The following is an 18,634-nucleotide window of genomic DNA, read 5'->3' as shown; positions in this document are numbered from 1 at the left end:
TACCGGTGTATGAAAGAAGAGATGCCATAAAGTCGCAAGCTTTAGCTGATTTCTTGGTCGATTGGGCGGAGATACAATACAAGCCGCCGGAACACAAAATAGAATACTGGAAGATGCACTTTGACGGATCCAAACTCAAGGAAGGTCTGGGTGCCGGTGTGGTACTCACCTCACCTAAGGGAGATCACCTCCGGTATGTTTTACAAGTGCACTTCAGGGCATCAAACAATGTCGCTGAGTATGAAGCTCTAATACACGGGCTTAAGGTCGCAAAGGAAATCGGAGCGCTCCGGATCATTTGCTACGGCGATTCAGATCTGGTGGTGCAACAGTGTTCCGGAGATTGGGATGCAAAAGATGCCAACATGGCCTCATACCGGTTTCATGTGCAAAAGATCGCCGGCTTCTTCGAAGGGTGTGAGTTTCACCATGTACCGCGGGCTGAAAATGAAGTCGCGGATGCTCTATCCAAGCTGGGCTCATCTAGGCAAGAAATTCCACCCGGAATAGCCTTGGCACATTTAAGAGTTCCATTAATCAAGCCAAGCCCGGAGTCGGAATCAATTTTCGTACCAGAATCGCATGTGGAGCCAATGGAGATTGACGAAGGAAACCCGGGGACTGCTCCGGCGAACTCGGGGACTGTACTGGTAAACTCGGGAATTGCGACGCCCATGCCGGAGGAGGCAATGCTCGTGGACAACATGGACATAGACATGCCGGTATTCGTGGTTAGAGAAGCGCCATCTTGGGTTAAACCTATTAAGGAATTCCTGGCCAACGGCACCTTGCCGGTTGACGAAAATGAGTCCAGAAGGATACAGAGGAGGTCCAAAGCTTACACTATCATCAACGGTGAGGCATACAAAAGAAGTGTCACCGGTGTCCTACAAAGATGTGTGGAGCCGGAAGAAGGAAGAGAAATGCTTGAGGAGATTCATCGAGGAGAATGCGGGCACCACGCTTCGTCAAGGGCACTCGGTGGCAAAAGTGTTCCAAGCATGGATTCTATTGGCCAACGGCTTTGGAAAATGCGGAGGATATGGTAAGAAAATGCAATGGGTGCCAGAGGTACGCCAAGCAGAACCATACCCCAGCATCCGGTTTAAAAACCATACCGCTAACTTGGCCATTCGCTGTCTGGTGCCTGGACATGGTTGGACCATTTAAAACCGCAAGGGGAAACATGACCCACATCTTGGTAATGGTAGATAAGTTCACCAAGTGGCTGGAAGTGAAGCCTATCACAAAATGTGATGGTCACACAGCGGTTAAATTCCTAAAAGATGTAATTCTGCGGTATGGATACCCGCACAGTATCATAACTGACAATGGCTCAAACTTTGCTCAAGGAGAGTTCAAAAGATTTTGTGAAGACAAGAACATCCGGTTGGATTTGTGCTCAGTGGCGCACCCACAAGGCAATGACCAAGTTGAAAGAACGAATGCTTTGGTACTTTCCGGTATCAAACCAAGACTCATTGATGCAATGGAAAAATCGCCGGGATGTTGGATCGATGAGCTACCATCAGTGCTGTGGAGCCTAAGAACAACTCCGAACCGGTCTACCGGATACACGCCATTCTTCATGGTTTATGGGGCAGAAGCGGTCATACCAACCGACATTCTCCATGATTCCCCAAGGGTGCAACTCTACACCGAAGAAGAGGTAAAGAAAGCCCGGGAAAATGATGTGGACTTGCTAGAAGAAGCAAGAGACCTAGATCTGGCAAGAACAACCATTTATCAGCAAAACCTCAGACGCTATCATAGCCGGAAGGTTAATCCAAGAGTGTTCCAAGAAGGGGACCTGGTGCTTCGCCTGGTGCAGCGCACTGAAGGCCGGCACAAGCTTTCCCCTCCATGGGAAGGACCTTTCATTGTGAGCAAGGCTCTCCACAACGATGCCTATTACCTAATTGATGCACAGGAATGGAAGAAGGGAAAGGCGGACAAGTCAGGAGAGGAGACCAAACGCCCATGGAATGTAGCTTTGTTGCGTCCTTTCTACTCTTGAAGTGATGCTGTAAGAGTTCCTTTTTGTACCTTAATTGCTATGAATAAAAAGATGTCGGAACCTCGAATGAATCTCGGGGACTACCCTTCCTAAGTTGCATGAAACATGTTTATTTTTTCTGTTACCGGTTGCTTATTGAGTGTTTTTTCTTTCCGGCTTAGTAATGTGCTAGACCATACCGGAGTCTTCGACTCTGCTGTTGTCCATAACTTGGCTTCATGGCAAGCAAGATAAACCGGTAGGGGATAAGCACATGAACCGTGGAAGGAGAGAGCAGGAAAGAACAATCCGGAAAAATTTAACTAACCCCGGTTATACCGGTTTTTTGCAAAAGTTTCGAGTTATCTCTAAGTTCAAGAAAATGCTTGCTTGGTAAAAGAACTTTGTGCTCATACGCCAAAAACGCCCAGAGAAGGTAGGCAGAGCCAAGGCAAAAGAGCCAAGTATGCATCAATTGGATGCGGAAACAATTTCGGAATCATTGCAAGTGCAAGAAAAAGCAACTAAACAAGCGAATATCTTAAGACAAACATAACTTAGTAAGTTACCGGTACAGCTTACCGGCATAGAATGTTGCAGCACAAACCAAAAGGTTAAGTTTTATCTTACATCATAAACCCCGGCATACCGGGGTAGAATTTGACAAGTTTTGTGACAAAGTAACCAGGAACAGGTGATATCTTGTAACAAGACAAAGTCAGGCAGCAGGGGCTTCCGGGGGAGCAGCGCCGGCATCAGGAGTTGGCGGTGGCACGTCCTCGCCTTCATCTTCCTCCTCCTCGCTCAGATAATCTTTGACATCTTCAGGAGGGGGGATGAAGGTGCGCATCTCAGCGTACTCCGCAATGTGGTACGCGCGGTCCTGCCGCTTAGCGGTAAGAACCGGGTCCACATCGGTGGGAGCACCTTTACGCACGCCGACAAAAGCATCCAGATCCAGCTCCGGATACCAGGAGCAGGCGATGCGGAGCGCAGAGTCCGCTCCGGCGCGGGCAGCAGAGCACTGCCACTCCCGGATCCGCCGGCAGGCACCCTTCAAGCGGTCGCTGATAAGGGAGAAGGTGTCGGGCACCGCTTCGCCGGGCCAGAGGGTCTTGAAGAGCTGGGAGGCCACCTCAGGGATGTCGGAAAGATTCCGGTCCACCGAGCGCATGTGCGAGACCCGGGCGTTTAAAGCAACCAAGTGATCATAGGGATCCCAAGGTGCACCCAAGTTGTTGCCGGCCTGCTGCGCCCGGTGTTCCGCAACCTTCTTTATGGCATGAGCATGGGAGTCCGGAAAGAGCCCTACGAGACAAACGAAAGCTAAGTACGTGGTACCGGAATGAATAAGCTTGTAAGCAGAAACCGGAAAAGAGAAAAGGAGAAACATACGAAGGGCAAGCGCGTCAGTCCGCGCGACCAGAAGGTCATATTCCTTCTGTTCCGCTTTCAACCGCGCAACTTCGCCCTCGGCTGCTTTCTGGGCCTTCTTGGCCTCCTCCGCGGCAGCCTTGTGCGCTTTTGCGGCTTTGCCCTCGGCTGCTTTTAGCGCCTTGGCGCCCTCCTCCAGCTCTGCCTGCAACGCCACATTGGCGTTGCCGGCATCCTCCAGCGCCTCGTTAAGCCTGGCCTCCGTGGCAGCCTCAGCGGCCTTCAGCTCTTCAGCATGCCGGACTCCGGCCTGGATAGCCTGGTCCTTGAGCTCTCTGGAAATCTCCTTCTGGGCCGCCAGGGCCTTCTGGTGATCCTGGATGAGCTGCTGCTTTTCAGCTAAAGCCGGAAAAGAAGATGTTAGCAAAAAACACAAAGACAGATGAGATATAGAAAAGCAAGTTAACCGGAAAAATAGAAGTTATACCTTGGAGTGTGGCAGTCTGGGCTTTGAGGGCCTCAATGGAGGCTTCCGGAATAGCTGTTGCATGGAAAAACTTGTAAGTAACAAAGGAAATAAAACCTTCCGGTAAAAAGATGCCGGAGGCACAAGAAATTACCTTGGCACTGGCTGTGTGCTTCAGCAAGGCTCCGGTGCTCCCATAGAAGCTCCTCAAAGAGAGCCTTCCGGGCGTCGGCCGTGCTCTGTTTAAGGAAATGATGTTAACGGAGAACGAAGGATTTTAACCCGAAACTCGGGGACTGGTTATGCCGGTTTCGTGCATTTCTAGTAAGTTTCGCACTAAGACCAAGCTCTAAACCCGAAACTCGGGGACTGGGAGTTTGCGGTAAGAAAGATGCCGGTTTCGGAAATTCTTTAAAAGAAAGTTTTGCGCTAAGAGTTGCACTCTAAACCCAAAACTCGGGGACTGGGAATAGACAAGATCCGGAAAGAAGAAAACCGGCATCAAGAAAAGTTACAAAGAGATTGAAAGAACTTACCACCACGTTGGCGGTGGCGTCGTACCACGCGCTGTCGAACTCCTTCACGGCACGTTTGAGGCGCGTGAAGTGTTCTTCGGTAGAGCGAGGGCCGGCAGGATCTGGCGCTGGGAGCCGGTCCTTCCCCAAACCGCGAGTAGCTGCGGAGATTTCCGCATCATTCCAGCGCTGGGCGTAAGGGAGGAGAGGCCCCAAGTCTTGGCCCCCGCGCTTCAGCTCAACGATCCGGCCCAAGAGGCCGGAAGGTTTGTCTTGGACCACCAGGGCAGCAGGCCCGGCGTGCAGCACCAAAGGCTGCGAGCCGCTTGAGGCACTGCCATCCGTGGCCTTTCCGCGGGACGCCCCCGGCTTGAGATAGTCGGTGATCTTGAGGGGCGCTGGCGGCGGCTTAGGCGCGGTCGGAGAAGCTCCTTGGGTCGATGGAGGCGTTGGCGTGGGCCCGGTTGCCTCAGGAGCAGAGGTTTCCGGTGGCGGCGGCGGTGCTGAAGTTTCCGGCGCGGAAGCTTCCGGCGCGGTCTTGGAGGACGTTTTCTTCCTTTTCTTCTTTTCAAGGACGGGAGGAACAGAAGGTTCCGCCCGCCCGGCAGGTTCTTTTCCGGCGCCCATGTTGCTGGCGCCGGTATCTTGGGTATCTGGAGGGGAAGCAAAGTCCTCCTCCGCGCGGGGATCTGGCGGTGTAGGGGCCGCGCGCCCCGAACTTGTTGTGCCCCCCCAGAGGGGAGGCAGAGATGTTGCCGGCACCAGATGGTGCCGGGCTGGAATGAGGAGGAGGAGTCGAGGTCCTGGCCGAGCCGGCAGAGCCCTCAGGCCTGGGGCCAAGCTTGAGCGCGGGGCTGAAAGAGAGAAAAGGAGAAGGTTGGGAAAAAAGTAACCGGAAAAGAACTTGGTGAAAACAAAACAAGCAGAAAAGAGAAGCCTTACCCGGTAGCCGTCGGCATCTGCTTGCCCTTGTGGCGCCTCATGGCAACGACCTTACCCGCGACGGGTTCGGTCCGGAAGCGCTTGGCAGGAGGAGGTTGGCTTGAGCCGGCATCAGAGGCCGGGGTCTTGTTCTTCTTGCCCTGGGCCGTGAGTTCCTGGGCCATGAGTTTGTCCACAAACTCTTGGCCTGCCTCGGCCTGCAGCGGCGCCACATGCTCATGGACCTGTGGGTTGACGTTGGCTGAGGGCACATCTACAGAAGAACAATAGCAAAGGAATATGAGAAGAATAAAGGAAAAGCTACCTCTAGGATGGTCAATTCATCAGACGAACCGGCAGGTTCCGGCGGAGCCTTGCCAATGCGCGCGGCTGGAGTCCGGCCCATCTTCAGATCACGCCAAAAGATGATGGGGTCAGGGTCAAACTTGTCGAGACCGCGCTTCCGGCAACGGCCTCGCCGGTCAGATTCGATGTCGGGGAAACGGTCCTTGGCCTGAAAGAACAAAAGAGAGAAAAGGAGGTTAACCGCAATGAAAGCTTCCGGTAAACCGACCCGAGTTGCGTAATTTCTTACTTCTTGGGTCGGAGGGTTAGTAGAGCTAAGAGGCCGGAGGCCCCATTCCCACTCTTCCGGCATGGAGGTCTGGCAGATCTGCCCGGCCTTAAGGACAACGTCCTTCTTGCTGAGAGGAAGCCCGGTGATCTTGGTAGGATCACCAGGGCCATACATCTCGCACATCTTGTGGGAGCGGCGCTGGAGAGGAAGCACCCGGCGCGAGATGAAGGTGCGGACGATATCGTCGGAGCAGATGCCGGTGTCCTTCATCTGTTGTTTCATAAAATGTATAATCCGGTTTGTCTCATTGTGAGACTCCTTCGGATTGTAGCTCCAATTGGTCTTTGTGGGCGGCGCCGGATCAAAAGGTGGCAGATCGATGAGATCTGCGGCGCCGTTGTTCTTAACGTAAAAGAAGGTCCCTTGCCATAACCGGCATGACTCGAGACCGGAAAACTTGAAAAAGGGGCTCCCTTGACGGGAGCCGATGATGCAAGACCCGCATTGTACGGGGGGTTTGGTTTAGGAATGTCTAAGCCCTGAACGGAATTAATCCGAAGGGCGAAGAATCGAGCAAACGTCTCGCGAGTGGGACGAATGCCGATGTAAGCCTCCATGAAGGTGGCATAGCAGGAGAGGTAAAAAATGGCGTTGCCAGGAAGGTGGTGAGGTTGGAGTTTATAAAAATCGAGGAATCTCCGGAAAAAAGAAGAGACAGGAAGGCCTAAGCCGCGCTCAAAGTGAGCAAGGAAAACGACGCGTTCGCCGGGGTTAGGCACCGGTTCGATCTCGTCATCAGGAATCCGGCAGGAAACTCCTTCCGGAATCCTCCGGGACCGGTATAACCAGTCGATCTCGTATTGACTAACGCTGGAGCCCATCCAGGCCCCGCGAGTGACCTCGGAAGAGTCAGCGCCGGAAGCTTGGCTAGAGCTACCGGCATCTTGCTCTTGGCCACCACCAGATTCCGTCTGGGCTAGATCTGCGCTAACTCCGTCGGAGGCGCGATCTTCCGGGTTACTGGAGGAAGAGGTGGAAAGGTATTGTTCGGAAGACATTTGGATTCGAGAAATCCCGCTATCTACTCGGAAAAACAAGTTCCCCAAGAACTACCCCCGCGAGAAGATCTACGAAAGAAAGAAAAAGCAAAGAAAAAGAAAGAGTAAATACGCGTTCAACTCGAGATCTGAACACCAAACAAAAGAAGATTAAACATGGATGAGACCTAACCTGGGGCGGCAGAGTCGCAAGGGGAAAGGTTCGCAGGCGTCGGGGCGAGCTTGCTGTAGGCAGGAAGGTCCGGCGACGGCAAGGCGGAGAAGAGCTCGAAGGAGCGCCAATGTCGCGGCCGAGAAGAAGGCGCCACGAAAGTTCTTCCCGCGGCGAAGTCAGGCGGCGTCCGGCGGCGCACTGGCGAAGATTTGTTCAGCGGCGGAACTTAAGCAAGCAAGTGGAGCGGCGGAGGCGTACGAGCGAGGAGCAGCAGTGCGCAAGGAACGGGAGAATGCGAAGAAGAAGAAGGAGAAGGGGCGGTTTGCCCTTATAAAGAAAAAGAGGTGGGCTGAAAAACCGCCGAACCGTAGCGGTTCGGCCCGTGGGCCGCGACGGTTCGCCCCGCATATCGCCACGTGGCGCGATGATACACGCGCGGAATAAAAGGGCCACAGGGAGGCACACACGGATCCGGAGAAGTGGTTGGGATCCGCTGAGGATCAATTAATGCGCGCGCGGAAGCCGAACGGAAGTGACTACTGACACTGGCGCGTCAGTCACAGTGCGCATGTCACTGACAGGTGCGGGACCCGATATATTCTCGACTTCGCCGAGGAAGTGTTAAATGAACAAGATGCCGGAAGATAAGCACCCGGAGAATGCCTTGCAAAGAAAGAGGGCATAAGTCCGGGCAAGGGTGCCGGAGCCAAGCAGAGTGCCAGATAAATAAAACCGGTATACAAGAACATGGGAACCTGGCATGGTCTGTTGGATAGAATCCGCCAGACTATACCAGCTTCGGGGACTAATGTTGGCGGGATGACCCCCGGTATGCCAAAGGCATGCCAAACCGGATGGTCTTATCCATCAAGATACCGGTTTAATATTTATACCGGAACTCAAAGTTAGGAATTTAGCCAAGTAAGCTAAGCCGGTATCCCCAAGAGGGGCATACCGGAACCGGGAAGGAAAGATACCGGAGCACTGGAAGGAAGAACATGTCGGCTGGCTGGTCAAAGATTCCGTCAGGAGCTAAAAGACAAGGATGAGCTAAGCAAAGTAGCTTTAAACGAAGGCCTGAAGACAAAGAAGAGGATGACGGCCAAAGAAGTCGGAGGACGTCAGCCTCCCTGTTTAAAGAAGACCCCGGTGTCATCTATGATTAAAGTAGCTTTATAAAGTATCTTTGTAAAGTAGTTTGTCTAGTCAAAGATCCCATTAGGGTTTCTTGTCCTGTAAGCCACCCTCTCCCCTATATAAGGAGAGGGGGCAGCCTCTTTCATACGCGCGGAGCAATAGAGAAGATAGAGAGAGAACCTTGTAAGCTTGAACCTGTAACCTGTGGAGATCAATGAAAATGGTGATCTAGAGCGAGTTCTTCCTTGTGTCTTTCTTCTTCAACCTCTGGCCTTTGCCAAGTTCTTGAGGAAACCATCCGGAAGTTCGTCCCATCTAGTCACAAACCCTCCCCCGAATCCTCTAGCGTCCATTCGGCCCCAAGATAAGCCATCCCATGGCATCTGTTTGTTCCCCACGACGACACCACAACATTCGATATTCATGTTTAAGTAACCTTAGAGCATAATAGATCTTTGCAAAATAGACCGAGTACTAACATAGCATACACACTGTCACCTTTACACTATGAAGGGGGAATAAATCACATCAATACTATCATAGGGATAATCAATTCCATAACCTACATGAGATTATGATCATAATCTACGACAAGAACTACACGATGCACACACTGTCACCATTACACCATGCAGGAGGAATAGACTACTTTAATAACATCACATGAGTAGCACATAGACTAGTAGCGATACAAAGCACATTGCAATCATAAAGGGATATAAATAAGCACTTCACTATGCTATTCATAACAGTGAATAAGTATTCTGTGAAATATAGCCTAAGAGACCCACACGGTGCACACACTGTCACCTTTACACACGTGGGACAACATGCATATCTCATGGATATTTGTCGATACAGAGTAATATGATGAATGCAAATAAGCAAGTATGTAAGAATGAATGCACAGTTGACACAAGTGTTTGCTTCTAAGATGGAAGGAAATGGGTAAACTGACTCAACAATAAAGTAAAAGATAGGCCCTTCGCAGAGGGAAGCGGGGATTAAATCATGTGCTAGAGCTTTTCAAGTTTTGAAATCATATAGAGAGCATAAAAGTAAAATTTTGAGAGGTGTTTGTTGTTGTCAACGAATGGTAATGTGTACTCTAACTACCTTATCAACCAGACTTTCAAGAGCGGCTCCCATGAAGGACGTTATCTCTACCAGCAAGGTAGAGCATCCCTCTTCTCTTTTGTTTACACATGTACTTTAGTTTTATTTATTAGATGACACTCCCCCCAACCTTTGCTTACACAAGCCATGGCTAACCGAATCCTCGGGTGCCTTCCAACATTCACATACCATGGAGGAGTGTCTATTTGCAAATTTAAGTTGCTTACCGATAGATCGGAGCAAAACATGTGAAGAGAATTATTAATGCAAGTTAATTAATTGGGGCTGGGAACCCCATTGCCAGATCCTTTTGCAAAATTATTGGATAAGAGGATGAGCCACTAGTCCATTGTGAAAGTCCGTCGAAGTAAATGACAAGATCGAAAGATAAAACACCACATACTTCCTCATGAGCTATAAAACATTGACACAAATAAGAGATAATAACTTTTGAATTGTTTAAAGGTAGCACATGAAGTATTTACTTGGAATGACAGAAAAAATACCACATAGTAGGTAGATATGGTGGACACAAATGGCATAGTGGTTGGCTCAAGGATTTGGATGCATGAGAAGTATTCCCTCTCGATACAAGGCTTAGGCTAGCAAGGTTTATTTGAAACAAACACAAGGATGAACTGGTGCAGCAAAACTCACATAAAAGACATATTGTAAACATTATAAGACTCTTCACCGTCTTCCTTGTTGTTCAACCCAATACTAGAAATTATCTAGACCTTAGAGAGACCAATTATGCAAACCAAATTTTAGCAAGCTCTATGTATTTCTTCATTAATAGGTGCAAAGTATATGATGCAAGAGCTTAAACATGAGCACAACAATTGCCAAGTATCAAATTATCCAAGACATTTTATCAATTACTACATGTAGCATTTTCTGTTTCCAACCATATAACAATTTAACGAAGCAGTTTCAACCTTCGCCATGAAAATTAAAAGCTAAGAACACATGTGTTCATATGAACCAGCGGAGCGTGTCTCTCTCCCACACAAGGATGAACTTATTCAGAGAATGAAAATAATCAAAACGAAAATAAAAGCACATAGACGCTCCAAGTAAAGAACATAAGAATGTGATGGAATAAAAATATAGTTTCACTAGAAGTGACCGGATAATGTTGTCGATGAAGAAGGGGATGCCTTGGGCATCCCCAAGCTTAGATGCTTGAGTCTTCTTAAAATATGCAGGGATGAACCACCGGGGCATCCCCAAGCTTAGACCTTTCACTCTTCTTGATCATAGTATATCATCCTCTTCTATTGATCCTTGAAAACTTCCTCCACACCAAACTTCAAGCAAACTCATTAGAGGGTTAGTGTATAACCAAAATTTACATGTTCAGAGGTGACACAATCATTCTTTACACTTCTGGACATTGCACAAAGCTTCTGAAAGTTAATGGAACAAAGAAACTCATTCAACTTAACAAAAGCGGCAATGCGAAATAAAAGACAGAATCTGTCGAAAACAGAACAGTCCGTAAAGATGCATCTGGAAGGGGCACTTAACTTGCTCAAATGGAAAAACTCAAAACTAATGAAAGTTGCGTACTATCTGGGGATCACGCTTGTAAATTTGCATATTTTTTCGATTTTTTTACAGAGACTTATGCCAGAATTCGTGACAGACAGCAATGCTGTTTCTGCGCAGCGATCCCAAATATAGCATCAACTTTAGCATAGAAACTTTACTTGGCACAAAAACATGATAAGGAGAGGTTGCTACAGTAGTAAACAACTTCCAAGACTCAACAAAACAAAAATTGCTGTAGTAAAATAAACACATGGGTTATCTCCCAAGAAGTTATTTCTTTATAGCCATTAAGATGGGCTCAGTAATTTTAATGATACTCTCGCAAGAAAGAAGAGTTGAAGCAAAAGAGAGCATCAAGAAGCAAATTCAAAGCACATTTAAGCCTAACCCACTTCCTATGAAAAGTAATCTTGTACACAAATAAATTCATGAAGAACAAAGTGACAAGCATAGGAAAGCAACACAAGCGCAATTTCAAGATTCTCAACATAAAGAGGGGAAACTTAATATTATTAAGATGCATATAAACACGTTTCCCTCTCTCATAATAACTTTCAGTAGCATCATGAACAAACTCAACAATATAAGTATCACATGAAACATTCTTGTCATGAGCCACATGAATAAAATTATTACTCTCCACATAAGCATAATCAATTTTATTAGTTGTAGTGGGAGAAAATTCAACAAAGTAGATATCATTATTATTCTCATCAAGTGTAGGAGGCATAGTATAATCATAATAAAATTTATTCTCCATAGTAGGTGGCACCAAAAGACCACTATCATTATAATCATCATAAATAGGAGGCAAAGTATCATCAAAGAAAATTTTCTCCTCAATGCTTGGGGGACTAAAAATATCATGCTCATCAAAACCAGCTTCCCCAAGCTTAGAATTTTCCATATCATTAACAACAATGGTGTTCAAAGCGTTCATACTAATATCATTGCTACCAGCATGCAAATAAGATTTCATAGGTTTTTTAATTTTCGCAGTAAACAATCCATGTCTTAACTCAGGAAATAGAATAAGAAGCTCATTGTTACTTTCCATTATGCCTAACTAGTGTAAACAAGAAACCAAAAGATGCAATTGCAGGATCTAAAGGAAATAGCTTCGAGTACTTACAACGGCGCCGGAAAATAGCTTAGTAGCCGAGATCCGGAGTGTGAGTACCTTTTACCTTTCCTCCCCGGCAACGGCGCCATAAAATAGCTTGATGTCTACGGGTGCTTCTATTCTTGTAGACAGTGTTGGGCCTCCAAGAGCAGAGGTTTGTAGAACAGCAGCAAGTTTTCCCTTAAGTGGATCACCCAAGGTTTATCGAACTCAGGGAGGAAGAGGTCAAAGATATCCCTCTCAAGCAACCCTCAATCACGATACAAGAAGTCTCTTGTGTCCCCAACACACCTAATACACTTGTCAGATGTATAGGTGCACTAGTTCGGCGAAGAGATAGTGAAATACAAGTAGTATGGATGTATATGAGTGGTAATAGCAATCTGAATAAAATATAGCAGCAAGTAAACATGCAACAAGAACAGTAAATAAGCGGTGTTTGCAGTATTGGAAACAAGGCCTAGGGATCATACTTTCACTAGTGGACACTCTCAACATTGATCGCATAATAAATAATAACTTCTCTCATTTGTGCTACATATACTCTTGTTTGATAATGAACACCATTCGTTGCGTAGGATTACACGAACCCTCAATGCCAGAGTTAACAAGCTCCACAACATTCGATATTCATGTTTAAGTAACCTTAGAGCATAATAGATCTTTGCAAAATAGACCGAGTACTAACATAGCATACACACTGTCACCTTTACACTATGAAGGGGGAATAAATCACATCAATACTATCATAGCGATAATCAATTCCATAACCTACAAGAGATTATGATCACAATCTACGACAAGAACTACACGATGCACACACTGTCACCATTACACCATGCAGGAGGAATAGACTACTTTAATAACATCACATGAGTAGCACATAGACTAGTAGCGATACAAAGCACATTGCAATCATAAAGGGATATAAATAAGCACTTCACTATGCTATTCATAACAGTGAATAAGTATTCTGTGAAATATAGCCTAAGAGACCCACACGGTGCACACACTGTCACCTTTACACACGTGGGACAAGGAGTCTCCGGAGATCACATAAGTAAAACCCACGTGACTAACATAATGACATCTAGATTACAAGCATCATCATATGAATCTCAATCATGTAAGGCAGCTCATGAGATTATTGTATTGAAGTACATAGGAGAGAGATTAACCACATAGCTACCGGTACAGCCCGAGCCTCGATGGAGAACTACTCCTCCTCATGGGAGACAGCAGCGGTGATGAAGATGGCGGTGGTGTTGATGGAGAAGCCTTCGGGGGCACTTCCCCGTCCCGGCGGCGTGCCGGAACAGAGACTCCTGTCCCCCAGATCTTGGCTTCGCGATGGCGGCGGCTCTGGAACTTTTCTCGTACCGTGGCTTATTCGTATCGAGGTTTTAGGTCAGGGACCTTTAAATAGGCGAAGAGGCGGAGTCGGAAGGTCGACGAGGCGGTGACACACTAGGGGGGCGCGGCCCAGGCCCTGGCTGCGCCACCCTGTCATCTGGGGCCCACAGGGCCCTCCTCTGGTGGCTCTCGTGTGTTCTGGAAGCTTCGTGTGAAAATAGGGTACTGGGCGTTGATTTCGTCCGATTCTGAGAATATTTCCTTACTAGGATTTCTGAAACCAAAAACAGCAGAAAACAGGAACTCGCACTTCGGCATCTCATCAATAGGTTAGTTCCGAAAAATGCATCAAAACGATATAAAGTGTGAACAAAACATGTAGGTATTGTCATAAAACAAGCATGGAACATCTGAAATTATGGATACGTTGGAGACGTATCAGCTTGCTATAGCAATGCATCAAAGGAAGCGCAATTAAATCGTTATTAAAAACTATGCAATAAAAGTTATCGTAGAAAGAGGCGTACCATGTCGCTGATGTTCGCGCCACTGTCGCCTCTGGTCTCGGCCTTGTTATGGTACCCATGGAACAAGTGCACCGACGCCTGGATGATGGCCCAGCCCATTGACATTGCCTTTTGGCTCCTCTTTATTATCACTTTGCGGTAATCCTTGTCGACTAGCTTCCGCTCATTGAACTTCGTCTTGATCCTTGCCCAATACTTCCAGTACTTTTGGTTGGCGCTGATGATGGAGTCATTGCTCACCATCGACCACGACTCGCAGAGACATTCATCCTCCAGAACCGTCCACTTGGGGCCTCGTGTGCCCGAGACCTTGTTCTTCCTCTTCTTCCTCACGTCGGTCGTGTCAACCTCCACGAGATCCTCTGCATCCTCTGCGACACCCTCGTCCTCGTCGTCCTCTTCGTCGCCGCCCTCTTCGGCATCCTCGTCTTCGCCCTCCACCCTCTCGTCCTCACCACCGGTGCCCTCGAATTCGAACGGGCCCCTACGGCCAGTGAACGGGGCGCTGTCCGCACTGGGTCCTGGCTCGCGATGGGGCGCTTGGCCATACACCGAGGAGTAGAACATGACGTTGGGGTTGAAGCCTCCATGCGGCAGCATATCCTCGTACCGCGGCGACAAGTTCGGCGTCATGCACCCGGGAGTGGCATAGGGGCCGTCGTTGTAGAAGCCGGATGTCGACGGGGACAGCACTCCTGGAATGTACGCTGGCCCCGACGTACTCCATGGGCTCGCGTTGGTGGCCGCGATACACGCAGCTAGCGTGTGCTGGTGCGCACGCGCCGCCACCGACTTCTTCTCCAGCTGCGCCGCCCGTCGTCCCCTCCTCTTTGCCAGCGACACCTTGCGGCGCAGGCAGTCTTGGTCCCACCGATCGTCGGTCCATCCTTTCGGCTTTTTCTTCGCAGCCGGCGTCTTCCGTGGCTTCGCGAAGTGCGCCTTTGGCCCTTTCATGTCTTTGCCCAGCGGCTTGGTGGCCGCTTTTTTGGCCATTTTTTGGGGGCCTGTCGGCGGCGCCATGGATGGGAGAGGGTGGCGGCGGCGGGAGGGACAGAGTAGCGACGGCGGGAGGGAGAAATGAATCGGTGGGATAGGCGGTGAAATCTGTTGGGAGGGCAGAAATGCGCGGCGGGAGAGGCGCAATGTGGCGGGAAAGGGGGTCGAATTTTATATGCCGCTGACGTGTCGTGCCCGCGTCTCCTCACCTCGCTTTTTGTTGTGTCCGGCGCGCCCGGAGCGTCCCATAGGGAGCGGGGACGGGCTCGGGGTGCCGGACACCATATTAGACCGCACCGGACGGAAGGAGGCTTTGAAACGCGCGGCTGGAAACGAAATTTTGTCCGGCGCGTCCCAAATCCCTTTGGGGACCGTTTTGGGATGCGGCTAAGAGGTGCTCTAATGTTACATGTAAATAAATATAAAACAATATGATAACTGGTTATCTTATATGTCGTGGATGAGATTTTTTTTTTGTTCTATGTGCAATGAAAACCAGTACTAGCTTAATTTAGAGCGGAGCAAATTTAGAACGTTAACATGATATGTTGTCTACACGGGCATTGTCTGCACGATTAACATCAGGCATAAGAGCATCTCCACCTGGACGTCGGATCGAGGGTTTGGAGACGTTGTTGCTTGGTGTCGTGTTTGAGATGCGTCGCGTCCCCAAACAGAAATTTATGTTTTCTTTTTAAATTCAACAGTAAATAGTCGAATTCATTTAAATTTGTTATATATTACCATTGATCGAATTATTCCATGAAATTTAAACCTAAATCTAAACTAGTAGTACTTGCGGCGTCTAGACATATCATAGTACTGGTGAAAGTTGTACATGTTGGACGCTGACGGGCTCGTCCTTGACCACGCCACTAGGTCTAGCTTCGTCGCCGTCGTGGGTGGGATCGACGAGCGGCATGCCATAGTCGCAGATGGACATGGAGATGAGGCGCTAACTACGAAGGTACTCCGCCACCTTCGTGGCCTCCTCGTCATCGTCCTCCTCCTCCTTCATCTCCGCCTTCGGGACGAGGAGGGTCCTGCCGCCGGAACCCGCGAGTCTGTTACTGCCGCGCCGGTTCATGAAATGTGATTCCGCTGATGATGTCGCGCCTCTGATTTTGGGGCGGCGTCGCATGCCCCTCCTTCACCTCGCACTTCGGCATGGTGTAGGGGTGGGGGCGGTGGGAGGATGGCGCTGACCGCGTCGGTTCCGAGGAAGAAGAATGGGAGGAGGGCGAACTCGCTGTCCTCCTTGCTTGCCAGCGCGCGGGAGATGTAGGCGATGGTGGCGGTGACACACGACGAGACGCTTCAATGCGCCGCTACAAAAAGTTGTGCCGCCATAACTATGCCGCTTGCGCAGAGGTAAGCAACAGGTTTAACCCCATGTCTCAATGATGCGTCGGACCCGCCAGTCACGGCACGTTTCCGTGCTTTGTTCGACGCGCCCTCAGCGCCCACTGTGGAGCGGGAATGGCCTTGGGGCACTGGACACCGTATTAGGCCGCGGCGGGTGAAAAGGCCCTTTAGAGCGCACGACTGGGGGAGGTAAAATAGCCGGTGCGCCCCAAAAAGCTTTGGGGGGGGGGGGCGCTTTGAGGGACGACTGGAGATGCTCTAAACCTAAACCGCCCCCGTCCCAACCCAAAACCGCCCTCGTGTGGTGGCGCTGCGCCGCGCCGCCGCTTACCACTCTCCATCCCACTCCGAGTCTCCCTACCGTCACCACCAGGAGAATCGCCAGGCAAAGCCCAGTCGGTGTGGTGGCGGCGTTGGACATCCCTCCTGGCGCCGAGTGGACGGAGACGACGACGCTCGTCGTCTCTTCTCCTGGTGTCTGTGTGGTGAGGGAACGATGGCCACAACAGGTACAACGGTCGCAAGATGAAGCGGCGGCGCGGTTCAATCCGCTCTGGGCCGATGGGCTTGGGGCAGGAAGGATGTGCAGGCTCTTGCGTTTGGTGGCGTGCGATCCTCGTCTGTGTTCCTTCCGCTGCATGAGGCGTCATCTGCTCTAGGCACGGAGGTGGTGGTCTTCTCTTTCAATGGAGGAGATCGACTAGTTTTGTGGCTAGTTTCAGCGGGTCTCGCGACCCGTCGTCTAGTCCCCGATGGCGAGGCGTGGCTTCCGGTGAAAGCCGACCTTGACTTCGATCATGTTGGACGATGATTACGTATGTTCGTCGCTACCTTGTTGAAGGCATCGTCTCTGCAGTCTGCGTTTCTTTTCGCCCTCCGGGGGAAACCCCAGACCCGAGTGACATGGGCATACCCTTCGGGTACCCATTATTAGTATACCTGGCTCGGCCAAATATGGAGAAGACCAAATATGGAGAAGGCCCAATAAGGCAACCCGAAGAAGTAGTCGACTAGGACTCTTGTAAAACCCTAGACTGGTTGCATATATAAAGCTAGCCAGGGCACCCGCAATAAAGAGGCCAACAGATAGACAACATAGCTCCGCTACGGCGGCACCCTGTAAACATACATATGATCATATAGAGGATTTCTAGCAGCACGTAGGGATCCTCCACCGAGGGGACTCGAAGCTGGGTACGTCGTGTGCCTTATCTCGTTCCCGGAATCTCCATCGTCGCTCTCTCGAAACCAAATCTACAATACGTAGGCATTGGCGAGGCGATCCCTCGTCAATTGGCGCCGACCGTGAAGACTGCGACGACTGAATTTTGTCATCCGGGCGGGATCATCGAGTTCTTCATCAACATCTACTCCAATCTTGCTGGTGATCAACATCAAGACCGCATCCGAGCGGGATCTTCAACTTTTCAATTGCGGCCAGATCAGGAAGAGCGCGGCTGCAAAGACGAGAAACAGCTAGCAACGGCCTGGTTGGTCGGGTGCTCAAAGATCGAGAATTTTTTTTTCTTCTTTCCGGCGGTGCTACACGAGCTCTTTCTCTCGCGGTGAAGTTTACACTGAGATTGGAGTAAGTCCCAAGAAGACGGAACCATACCGAAGTCTAATCAAAAGCCTAAACGGGTGATATCTTTCCTCTATTTTATATATACATATTGGTTGGTGTTAGATGTATATATCTATTGTAGCTTCCCCATATGTTAGGGGGCTTTCTGCATATGTGCACATGTACATGTACTATATATTGTGGTCTTTGGCCCCCTGGTAATACAACACGCATATTCTCTAACATGGTATCAGAGCGAAAAATTGATCCTCTAATCTAGTAGGTGTTCCTCCGGCCGCTCCTCTTCTCCGTTCCCGGCCGCCGCCTGTCGGATTCCGCCCCGGCCTCTCCGTCCCCGGCCGCCGCCCGCCCTCAGCTCCCGCCCGCCGCCCGCCACTTCATCTTCCTGCTTCATCTTCCCGATCTCCCCTGCTCTTCCGCTCCGCCCCGATTCCCCCGCGTGAGGCCCGACGTCTTCCGCTGCTCGTGGACCTCCCGATCTCTGCTCCCGCGGCCGCCTCGCTCTCCAGGCTGCTGGTTGACCCGCGCGACCCGCGGCCGTCCGCCCCGTTTCGCCCGCCTCGGCTGTTGCTCGATCTCCAGGCGCCCGCCCCGTCCGCCCCGATCCGTCCCACCCGCTCGATCTGCTGCTTGCCAGGATCCGCAGCTCGCCAGGACCCGACGACGCCAGGCCTCGTCGTCCTCGTCCTGCTGCACGCCTCCAGTTCCTGCAGGCCCGGCCCGCTCTGTTCTCTCCCTGCAGTTGATTTGGATCTGAGAAAAAAAAAGAAAAAAAAGAAAAAAGAATAAAAAAAAGAAAAAAAAAAGAAAAAAAGAA

Source organism: Lolium rigidum, chromosome 3 (genome assembly GCF_022539505.1).
Source record: "Lolium rigidum isolate FL_2022 chromosome 3, APGP_CSIRO_Lrig_0.1, whole genome shotgun sequence".
NCBI classification, from domain to species: Eukaryota; Viridiplantae; Streptophyta; class Magnoliopsida; order Poales; family Poaceae; genus Lolium; species Lolium rigidum.
The sequence above is the reverse complement of the archived record's forward strand: the minus strand, read 5'-3'. Positions refer to the sequence as shown.